This window comes from Watersipora subatra, chromosome 7, assembly GCF_963576615.1.
Source record: "Watersipora subatra chromosome 7, tzWatSuba1.1, whole genome shotgun sequence".
NCBI classification, from domain to species: Eukaryota; Metazoa; Bryozoa; class Gymnolaemata; order Cheilostomatida; family Watersiporidae; genus Watersipora; species Watersipora subatra.
Genome location: NC_088714.1, coordinates 16,767,254 through 16,780,275, shown reverse-complemented (window position 1 = coordinate 16,780,275; position 13,022 = coordinate 16,767,254).

Sequence of the window (13,022 nt, the reverse complement as noted above, 5' to 3'; positions counted from 1 at the left end):
TAAAGTACACAGTAGACCCGCTCTAACAATTAAACACCACTACAGCGTAATTAATTTTCTCAGGAAAATTTAAGTTATTGGGTTTTTTGTGCTGTAAAAAAAGTAAAATACATATAAACAGCGTAATCCATTTCAAGATTTTTCTAAACTTGATGATAAAACGTTGCCAAGTAATTAAGTAACATCAGTGTATTTTCTATTGCACCAATAAAATCATGTAATTTTATGCTTAGTTTGCCTCCACAACTTTCTACTTATTGTTTTTTCGCTTACAATCTTGTTTGATAGTCCAAGATTATGTAGTTTTAAAAATGTATACCTTCATTGTTTAATTGAATGTCTTTTCCTATCTATTTTCCAGAGCAAAGTTTACATTGCAAAGGAATACAAGAAAATTATTTGGTTTGATTAAATTATAATAAAAAGAAATTTAAAACATACCACAGATGTCTCTAAGTGTCGTTATTAGTTCAAAGTGTGGCAGCTAGAAGAAAAATACTATTAACGTTAACTAGGTAACTCTCATTCAAATCGAGTTTGAGTAATAGCCCTCATTTGACAGTTTAGGTTACACGGTTATAGAATTCCTTGCGGTGTACAATAAAAAAAATTTACATAATTTATTTACACTCAGTGACATTTATAGACTAGGAGAGTGACATTGTGTCAGATATTCCCGTGTATCGTACATACATGCTCTGTAAATTTCTCTTTATATAGCAAAAAAGTGTAAATCTACCTTAAGATCTTCAATATACAGTCAGATCAAAATAACAGGGTACTTGGTGAAAAGGTTGCAGCATGCTGGCGTCACCAGGAGAAAAATGAGAGACACCTTTGAATAACCTTTTGGAAGCAATTTTTATAGTTAATACCCTTTGCATTATGAAATAAAAGTTCATATTTTTATGATGATTGCAGATAAGTTCTTGCAAAACTGCTCATATGAAAAGCCCGCCTATAAGCTGCTTTGAGAAGCATTTCTACAAGTTGTTCTTACACATTAAATTCATATATTTTGGAAACAAACATGTTAGTTGATCAAGATCATTTTGCTAGTCGGTCTTGTTTTTACAGCTGCAGTTATTCTATCTCCTACTCAAACAACATGGCAAAGTAACACAAAAGTAGTTAATAGAGTTTTTGATAGACTAACTTTGTTTCCATGACACAATTAATCATAAATTTTGTCTCATTCAAACAATGGAACCTTGTGTGTTAAGGTGATTCTTCATTACCTTTAGGACACTTTTAAATTATGACTTGTGCTTTAGGGATAATTCTTGAAAACAACTCCAGAACAGGTGTTGCCATAGTCTTAGTTTATTTTGTAAATCTAAAAATTGACAACAAAGTTAAATGCTGTTTCAAGTACATCCTCAGTGATGAACATAAACCTGATAAAATGACAGCATTTCTTCAAATGGAAACTGTTTATAGGTCTACTTTCCTTTTTAGGTTAGCATACATCTAAAAGCTTGAGGCTGAATCTCTATCAGCACTCATTGAATACATCTATAGCTGTTCATGTTAGCCTAAATATTTTAGTTGATGTATAGAACTTGTGAACAAACATGGCCTAGCATGAGTGGATTCCATATAATCAAACGATATAGAGAAAAGATTATTACAGAAAATTGGGTTGTTGATAAGAAATTAATTTAGATAATAGAATTTGCTATCAAAATTCTTGTTGCGCGTACCAAGTTTGAAAGTTATCTAACATGCAGGTATCTACAGTATCTGCTCAAACAACGAGCTCAAATGAAATTGCTAACTCGATAAAAAGTAGGAAGTTAGAACAGTGTTACGGAACTTTGTATTTATTTTTGAAATTAGACTAACATGATAATAAATTGAGAAGGAAATAATTCAAGATTTGCTAGCTGTTGTGCTATCTATTAAAGAGGTAGTCGTCGTCGATGATTATATCCAATTATTCAATATGACATTTACACAGCAATAATTTTATGTTGTAGAAGCTCTTTTTTAAATGGTGCCATTTTTTATATAATTTCTTTGTCAATAAATAGTATATAACTATTATTAGTTTAGACATGATCTCTTGCTTTAAAAATTTCCTAGATTAAAGTTATCTTAAAAATATATGTAGCGTTTCTATTGATCTTATCTGTTAAAATATTTAGCATTTTTATTGCCTAACACAAAGCCAACATAAAAACTATACCAGCCGTTGTTGAATGTCCTCTCTGACAAACTTTTTTTGTTGGCGCTAATTAAATTAATGCATAAATGTCTGTCAAACTAACAATATTTTTATAAGATGTCAATGTTATAACACAAAATGGTGTTAATAATTTTACTTCCATATACATTACAAATTTTGAATGTTTGTGCTTTTAGTTAAAAAGCAAAATTGTTCTCAACTTTAGAAATTTTCCCTAGCATAATGTGAGCCAACTCTTAAAACCTTTGTAAAAAGTATGAGTGCCATTTTATTAACTATAAATAGAGTACCAATATCCAACACCCTTTCCACAGTTCCTGTAGCTGTGGTCTGACTGTATAAACTAGCTTCAACAATAAATACTTCTACAGAGATTAGATAACCGAACTGTCCAATTTTGAACCTATGTTTGTTAACAGCTAAACATATATAATGTAAAAATTTTACCTAATGAATAATTAACTCTCTATTAGGTGATTTTCAAGACTTTACCTTTATTATGAAACCTATGAATAATTTTGACTGGTCTAATTGGTCTGCTAATACTGGTTGTTGTTATGCATATCAAGCAAGACCACAACATGCCTTTTGACTGATTTAGCTAATTATAATCCTGCAATCAAGTTTACTAACCATAAAAATAAATAAATGGCAGCAGTTTTTGATGTAAAGAGACAAATATCTCAGCAAAAGTAAAGTTCGTTTTGCTTAGTATCTTTTTCCAAAACCAATTAAATAATTTTCTTCATTTTAAACTATCAATTAAGTCAGGTTTTTTCTGCAAGCGGGCTTCATTCTTCTTGGTGTAAATTCTTTGTTCGCTAATAAAAGCTATTTGCATTTACTTAATGTCGGTTAAAGCAAAAGTCTATAGATAAATTTTCTAGCAAGAAATAGATTTTTTAAGCAAGAAATATATTTTTCAAGCAAAACAAAAGGTAGCTTGAGCTTTCCATGTCGTTAATTTAGAATTTTAAATCAGAGAAGTAGAAGTTGGTTGAGTAGGTATGTACTGAAGCTGTGTGAGTATTAAAAGACATGTATTTATTGTGCTAGACTTGCTTAGGATGCTACACTGTTGTTGTTTTCATTTGCAAATGCACATGATTATCAAGCTTGTATTTTACACTGCTGTTTTTCACATGAAGAAACAGCCAGCAAATCGAATTCGAACTTGCCATAAAGCAAAGCGTCGATTGTTCCTACATCTATTAGGAGTTATATCCACAATTGATGGGATTGTCATCCCCTGACCACAAACTTAATTTGGTAGCTAGCGAGCATTCTGATTAGATAAGGATTGCTTGTGTAAGGCAAGCCAAGGATTTGATGAGGATATTTTATCATCAGCTAAAGTGGTGAAGTGATAAAAAACACAGAGCGCCTGCATAAAATAGAAAATCGCATCAAAGGAACATGTTGTGGAATTTCAAATAATTGAGAATTTGCAAGATGCTTCCTGTCAGCTTTTCTGAATTACCCTATATTTGTACAAACTATCATGTAAGTAACAGACCTTTTCTAAAATTATCTCATCTTCCATATTATGTTTTAGAAGTTTTGGTGATTTCTTTTACTAACCTTTGACAACAATTGTTTTAGATACACACAATCGATGTAGTATAGTGAATAAACCCAACACTAAAAAGACCAGTGCTTTTCGTAAATTGAAACTAAGTTTCATAGTTCGTCAAGTTTCAAAATGTATTTTTAAATTTTCTGCTGAAGTAAGTTCTACTAAATTGTTTGACAATATGCATTCTGATTAATAATGCACTAGAACGTTAATCAGGCTCTCCAATGATTTCTGCTGGAAGGTTTCAAAGCTCCCAATACAGTGTAATAAGATTACAACAAACTACTATTTTTGTAGAGGCAAACAAGAAAAAAAATTTAGTATCATTTTTTAAGATAACAGAGAAAAGATGCTAGATATCATGTCAGCAAAGTATCTTTGCATTAAATTTTGCCAGCAGCAGGAGTTTTGGACAATTAATGCATTAGAATAACTGATTTCACTAAAGCATAAGTTTACACAAAGCATCTTTAAGCATTCGCCATTTATTGAGTATTTGTAAAACTGTCTTTTATAAGTCCTGCTGTGTTTTTAACTGTTATCAACAAGGCTCTAGTTACATAAGTTTTAAATGTAGTGCCTTTGATAGTTTGATTTACTCTGTCATAACAAAGCTGGTCAGTGAAGCGTGGATTGTGCTCACTGCGATCCACGCTTCACTGTATTTGTAAAGTGGAGCGTGGAGTGCTCACCATCCAAACTTGTATTTGAACTTCCTTGTTAAATTGACCGAGCAATGCTCAAGTGTTGATTCATTAATTACTGTGTTGAACATCAATGACAACATTGAATGACTTACTAACTGTTTAGCCATTGTAGTAGACTACCTTCATACTTGCTATATCAACTACAACTATAAAGCAATGCTTATTTCAACTCTTACCATCGGATTCTTTGTTCTTCTTCATACAGCAGGTGCAAGTCAAGGTGAGTTTTAAAGCTACAACTTGTATTTCTTACTAAAAACCTGTTACTAAGGCTTATATACTTTCCATGGATAGACTGGTTTATAGCGGTAAGGATTTTATTTGTTGACATCTTTTTACTAAAGATTGGGTATGTTTAACCTGATCTTAATATTTAGGTACATGTACATGCATATCTTTATTTAGGTTTGTTGAAGGATGTGCTACAGCAGATATTTTAGCTTAAGATTGAGAGTATTAAAGTTTTGTTTTTGTTATGGTTATCAAAGTATACTACAGTCAAACATGGATAACTCGAACTTCAAGGGACCGAGCAAAAGTGTTCGAATTATCAGAGCATTCAAGTTATCAGAGCACTGTCACAAGTCCATGTATTTACTTATTTATTAGTAGATACATGTACATATGCAAACTATAATATAAATCAAAAGCACAAATGGCTTGTTTCGAATTAAATGCTTCTAATGTAAAGTTTAAAACGTTTTTATCAAAAAGTATAGAGATTTTTCTATCACTTGAGATTGGTTTGTTGTTTGAGGTGATGTTATTGCCAGGACGTTTTTTTAGATTGACATTGGCAAAACTTGATCGTTGTTGAAATGCTCAAAAGAAAAGACATCTTTTTCTTTTGAGCGTTTTACCCACAATCAATTTTGCCGAGTTTTCTTGAAGTTTATGCAACTTCAAGAAAAAGTTACCAAAGAAAAATCCCTTACTTTACCTGGGATTCGTTAAGAGCAACACTCCGAGGCAGTTCAATTAAAAGTTTTACGAGGTTTAACGGTACATTGTATATCACTCACGCTTTTTGAATAGATAGTTATTGAATGTACACACGTATTCTGTGTTTAGGTCAAACGATGAATAGTTTTTTAGCTATGACAACGTATACGTTTAATAAAAACAATTTTAAGACGTTTTAAACATTCAACACTCCGACGTTGATTCAACACGGAATCAACGTCGGAAAACTATTCGTCACGGGCTAGCCGGGTCACGCACTCAAGGATTTTCGCCACGCACATACAAAACAACATGCTGTTTTTGTTTTGTATGTGCGTGGCGAAAATCCTTGCGCGCGTGACCCGGCAAGCCCATGCTATTAATCGTATAGCAGTATAAATCAAATTTCACCAAACCTTTAGAAAAGTCGTTGACAAAATTATTTTGCCGATGGTGGTAATAACAACGCTTATGAATTACGAAAAGATGAGGTTTACCTCTATGGCTTTGAATAAAGTGATTTTCTAAAGCGATAACAACCGTTTCGGTAGCCGTTAGGCAAAAAACAGTTCGAATTAACAGTGTTGAGTTCGAGTTATCTATAGCAATTTATCATTACGTGGGAACGGACCAAAGAAACCGTTCGAATTAACCATGTTTTCGCGCTATCCGTGGCCGAGTTATCCATGTTTGACTGTATATTGAATGTAGTTTCTATGAACACAAGTGTTTATTCTATGTGCATGAACACATTTATGAGAGTAAGGATCACTTTGTAAAACAAGATGCTTTATTAGTCGTGGCAAATTTTTATTAGTTGCGTCAATATTAGAAGCTTTGTGAAAAATAGGCCAAAGGCCAGAAAGTTCGTCAACGCTTATTCATGTAGGATTGACAATGTTGAAAGCCTGACTCAAAAAGATTTTACAAACAATACTAGTTGAAATGTTGAATAGTGAATGGCGACTTTTAAACATTGTTTTTCTATTGTTTGTTCAAACTCACCTAACCTCATTCTTGTAAACAAATGCATATTATGCTTAAGTATTAAGGTAAGTTTTTATCAAGTAAATACGTCATATTCCTTGCAGGTAGGATAAAAAGTTACTCAGCTAGATGGTAACTATAAAGTGTCACGTAAGAGCTTCCAACTTTTTTTCAAAACATACGTTATAAGACACACGTGATGCTTTAAATCTACCAACGTAGAAAAATATATACAAGTTGGCGCATGCGTGGCATTGCAATTCTAATCATGTATCCTTAATAAACTTGAGATAAAAATGGTAGTTAGTATGTTGAATGAAGCACACGATAGCTGAGACAAGCAGAGGTAGTTGACAGTGATACATCAGCAAAGATTGTAGCCAAGGTTTTCACAAATACAATAATGACTTGTGGCAATGGCAACGACAGGTTTTTTATGACAAACTACTATTCTGGTAGTCAGAGTGCTGCCAGATATCATCAAGTGATCCGATAAAGCATGAAGAATCTCTGTATACACAATAATTCTCAAACATGGAGGGTGAATGATTGGTATGGTGTAGTGGTCAGTATGTTGACGTACCAAACTGACGGTAGGAAGTTCTAAATTTGTATGATGGAAGCTTTTTCCAACACCCAACCATGCATTTTGAATATAGTAAAGATTGAGCCTGCTGTCATAAGTGTTTGATTGAATTCATTTGTAGGCTATATATAGAGTATTTACCATATCTCTAAAAATCCAATATAGAAAATAACTTCAAGCTTATGGTTACAAGTTAGACCAAGCGAATGTTTATCGCATACCAATTTTCTTATAAATATAGATATAAATAGGGTGTCATGCTATTCCCTAAGACATGGGCAAAAAATCTGAAAGGCTCTTACTTCAACTGGTTGATTAATTGTCACTTTATTCTCTAGCTCAGCGTAGTTATGTTATTCCTAGAGCTTTGTTAAAATTTCTTGGCATAAGCCAGACATTCTCTTACTTGGCAGAAATATGCTTTTTTTGTAGAACTGATATCAAAAGCGCTTTGATGCTTAGAGCTAGTAATAGCAAGCTCAGCCAATTGAAAAAGTCCATATTACAAGCTTGACTTTTTTGGTTCCGTTTTTAGCGATTGATTTTAGGAATGGTTGCTTAAATAGCAATTTAAGGTAAGTAAATTGAAACGATTCAATTAAAAATGACAAATTAAAGAAAAGAGAATTAATACAAAACTTTGAAAAAACTTTCAAAAGAAAAACAAACGTAAAAGGTAATAATAAATCTCAAAGTTTGTCTGTCGTTTTTCTGTCCAGCCATAGCGATAAAGTTATAGCCACAAAAAATAACTTTCGTAGTTGATTTGAACTTGCTACATTCCAATTGCAAGTATGCAAACAAGCACTGGTAACCACAAAGCTAAACCACATATACCCAGCGTTGAGTGGGTAATAAAAACAGCTTTTAAGTAGTTGCAGGTAATGTAGTGTAAAGGTAATGTACTAGGTAAGGTAATTTGATGTTTCTAAGCGGTTTTTGTTACTCATGCAACACAGAGAATTTGTCTCGTTAGTAATAAAAGTACATATATAGCTTGTAACCTGCAACCGCAGGTAAAAGCAAAAATGGTCATAAATTTCCAGTATGCCAATACAACTTAATTTGGGAAACAATGCCAAACTAATAGATTTTAGATAAAGATAGACAAACTATATACGAAAATGATGGCAGTTTAACATAGTGGTTTAAACGTCTACCTGCAGACCCGGATGTTCTGAGATTAATCCAGTGAGAAGCAATTATTTTGTCGCTAGATTAAAACTGCTATACCTAGACACACGAATGACAAACCAACAAACATACCAACTAAAAATATTCAGGTATATACATGTATATTCACTAGCTGTACTACCCGGCGTTGCTCGGGAAACAAAAGTTTTTTAATATTTGTGAACATAAATCATTTCCACACCACCCAAGAGGTAAACAAATGGCGCATTACCCATTTTTTAAGATGGTGGGTTCCCCAGTAGGCATATAAACCACCAAAATGTATACATTTTTATGGTGGTTTTATGGATCCTTGTATGCAGTGCAAAGAGGCTACCCTGCCTCTGCGCGTGTTCGCCAGTTTCCAAAGATCTTACAGTTGCAATCCTCTCTTGATCACACGCTTGTCTTTGTACACATTTTTCGTCAGTCTCCTAAGATCTTACAGTTGCAATTCTCTCTTGATCACACGCTTGTCTTTGTACACATTATTTGTCAGTCTCCAAAGATCTTACAGTTGCAATCCTCTCTTGATCACACGCTTGTCTTTGTGCAAGTTGTTTGTCAGTCTGGGATGCTCGAAGTTGTGCTCTCATTTCTTTGCTGTTCGGTTTCCAAGGCTTTAGCAGCCACTTTCCTCAGCCTGTCTTTTCTAAATTTTTCTTCTCTTTCCTCTGATGAATCATTGCAGGTTCTTTTCTTTGGAGACATTAGACAATGTGTAACTTCTGAGAATACATGTACTGTATTTAAAAGATTAATAAAAAAATATGACAGAATATGGTAGAATTTTGTAGTTGAAATTTTATTAGAGCATTGTCGGCTAAAAATGGTTGAATAACAAATTAATATTAATAATAAAAATTGAAAACTAACTAAGGAATAATAACAGTGATAGGAAAAGGAATAATGTATAAACTTTAAACACGATACTCAAGTTTTGTTTTAAAAAATTCAAATTGAAATAAAAACAATAATGAAACAAACTTTAAAAACTTATATTAAAAACTTCAAAAGTTATAAGAAGCTTATAAGTGTAATAGGAAAATGTAAATCTATATATATCTATATATACATTTTTTAAAGTATATAAATGTGTGTAAATATAAGAGAGTGAAGAATAACTGATACTTGCAATCTTACACGATAAATCTTACAGATAATCTTACAAATGTTTGTTGTAAAATGTAGAATTAATTACAAATTACTAATTGGTTAGGTTTAGAAGGAAATATGTGTAAGCTAATACACAAAGCGAGCACTGATAGAAACTTTTGTGAAACACGTGTGTAACGACGCAATATTCGTCTGTTGAAAAAAAGAAATTGCGCTTATTACTATACTATATTGCTATTAAAATAAACGTTAAATAACAAATAGAAAAATATTTATACCAACAAAGATGTTTTAATTTGAACTAAAATAAATAACGTAAAAAGATTTTTTAACTGAACAAAGGTTTTGTTCATATTTAATGATTGTGGAATGCAAGGTACCAAATCAGAATCCAACAAACTTAATGTAGCGGGGAAGAAGTCTTCTGTGCAGCAAGAATAAATAAGTAGAGAACTGAATGTAGATGTGAAATAAATAGCAAGTATGTAAACTACAAAATTTTGATGCAACGTATTTCTTTTGGTAACGTATATAATCAGTAAAAAAATGGTTAAATTTTAAGTTCGAGATAAATAATTAGCTTTAGCAAAAAAGGCAAAGAAGCATCGTGTTGCATATACTTACACCCCAAAATATTTTTGCACAGGGGCATCGTAATGGGTTGGCGCAATGCTAAAATAATGAACATGCGCATGGAGTATGCGGTATATGAAAACGGCTCTGATCTACGTGTATATGCCATTTTAGCTCAGTAGTAGAGCTTCTGGATTAGAAACTTGTGGCTGCATTTGTCATGAGTTCAAGTCCTTTGGAGTGTGGAATTTTATTTCTAAAGTTTTAATAGCTATAGCCAGAATGACAGATCCACAGATAACAAATCCACAGACATACTTTGAGAAATATATATGTACATATATATATCTGAATATATATGTACATATATATTAGAGACATAGATATAGACATTAGATATATATATATATATATTATTATACTACTATCAATTTATTTCCTTTTCCTATCAACTTTATGTATATATATATATATATATATATATATATATATATATATATATATATATATATTTCAGACATATATCTATATCTGAATATATATATGTCTGAAATATAACATATTTAAAGGATATAACTTAAAGGATATATATATTATATATCCTTTAAGTTTACACACATCTACTATATAAGCGGCAATCGTTGTCTGTCTATCTGTCTGTCCGCCTTATAGAGCGGTCTTTTTTTTTATCGTCGTACGAATTTCGGTCGTACGAAGCGAACTGAATTAATATGTGTAGTAACGGTAAATAAATTATAGAGCGGTCTTCCTTTTTCCATTCGGTCGAACGAAGCCAACCGAATTAATATGAGTGCTAATTATCGTAATTTTGTAATATGGACTATTAGCCGCTACTTTTCTCTGACGATTTGAGCCAAGCGGCTTATATAAAGGTGTGGCGATTCTGTTGTTTTTCTTTCACCGCTCGAGCGCATTAACCGAAATCCCCGGTTAGCACGCTTTTTAAACGGCAAATTTTCTGCCGTGTTTAAAAACACCTTTCCTGAGTTCTGCGGCCTATACAAAGGTGTCTATACAGCTATACAAATGTACTATTCATTAAATAAAATAAATTAACGAGTAGTTCTTTACATGCAATCAATATTTACTGCCAACGTATACCGAGAAGGTCACGTAAACGTTTGTTTCTTGGAGCCACTGGAAAAACGCATTTCTCACCTACTAAATTTCCACATCAAAAAGGTAAGTGTTTCTTATACGATGTTGTATTGTCTATGAATTGCCACATCTCCACTACTTAATAACGTTGGATTTGCCGCTGTTCGTGATAGTGGGTCATGTTCATTTTCTTCAGCAGCCGAGTTACTAATTTTTTTTCCAGCTACGAGTAGGCCTACTGTAACTTACTATTACAGAACTTTCACGAGTACTCCGAGCGTTGGGATACGCTATTGTGAAAAGAAAGAGAGCAGCCGCTATCGACTTACTGTCACCCTGCATCAGCCATGACCAGCTATACGTCGCTTGCTCAAAAGTAGGCACACGCTGAAAACTGTTTCTTCATACGCCCGACAGAAAAACCAAAAATGTTGTCTATCCGCATGTGTTGCGTTGAACTAAGGGAGAAAGAGGGAGAGAGAGGGAGAGCGAGGAGGAGAGGGGGAGAGGGAGAGAAGGGGAGAGAGAGGGAGAGCGAGGAGAGGGGGGGGAGAGAGAGAGGGAGAGAAAGAGGGAGAGAGGGGGAAGAGGGAGGGAGAGAGAGAGAGGGGAGAGACGGAGAGACGGAGAGAGGGAGAGAAGGAGAGAGAGAGGAAGAGCGAGAGGGAGAGGGGGGAAGAGAGAGAGGGAGAGAAAGAGGGAGAAGAGGGAGGGAGAGAGAGAGGGAGAGAGAGAGAGGGAGAGCGAGGAAGAGAGGGGGGGAGAGAGAGAGAGGGGAGAAAGAGAGAGGGAGAGAGAGGGGAGAGACGGAGAGAGAGAGGGAGAGGGGGAAGAGGGAGGGAGGGAGAGAGAGGGGAGAGAGGGGAAAGAGGGAGAGAAGGAGAGAGAGAGGGAGAGCGAGGAGGAGAGGGGGGAGAGAGAGAGGGAGAGAAAGAGGGAGGGAGGGAGAGAGAGAGGGGAGAGAGGGAGAGAGGGAGAGAGGGGAAAGAGGGAGAGATGGAGAGAGGGAGATGTAACTGCATATTTAGAGTTGTTTTACAGTATGAAAGACAACTCTCAATAAACCTTATGCTGCGCGTGAATCTATTCCTGTAGACGGGTAATGCAGCTAGTTGTATATATATATATATATATATGTTGTATATATATGTGTATATACTAGCTGCATTACCCGTGTTCAGCAACAGATTTGCGTAAAGCAATAGTTTTATTGGGAGTTGTCTTTCATACTGTAAAACAACTCCAAATATGCAATCTACTGACTTTTTCGTGCTGATCAGGCTGCATACACATATGCAGTCGTGCATGTCAATAATGTTGAAGAGACCAATGGAAATATGCAATGTGTTCTACAGGTAGTCTACAATGCATCAGTCTTGAACCACTCAAATCGGAGTTGTCCTAATTTTGTACAGAACTGATAATGAAATTGACATTGCCAGGCAAACTGAAGTTTTTCAAACTGGCAGTATTGAAAAGTTTTACATATTTTAAGAAATTCTAGAAAATACTTTGCTTTTGAGCTGCTAAGCTATCGCCAGCATTTATTGAATTGAGACTTCTGCATGCTTAAAACACTAATCATGGCTCACCAGTTCTTCGTCTATAGCCTGTGTTTTGACAAAGATATATAAACTATGCAGCAGTAACGTGGTTGTGTTGATAAAATTTATTGTCAATAAAACTTACTATATGAACTACATATAAAGGAGAATCTATGATTTAGCCTCTCGTCTTTCATTTGTAAGGCATTATATCTTGAGCATTTTTGGACATTCGTCCAATAGAAAAGTTCAGCTCAATACTGTGTAGCAGAACTGTAGTCGAGTGCGAAGTTTTCTGCCCATACACGGCGCCTGGTAACAGCTGCTGTAGTTAGTGCATCTTGCTGTTGTCGCCTTTTCGTCTGCTCTGAAAATTCAGCTCGCTGAGCAGCTGTTGTAGCTAGTGCATCATGTTCTTGTCGCTGCTACACCTGCTCGGAGGTTTCTGCACGTCTGGCCGATATAGCGGCTGCTCTGAGCCATTTGAGTCGCTGCTGGGTCGGCTCAGCAG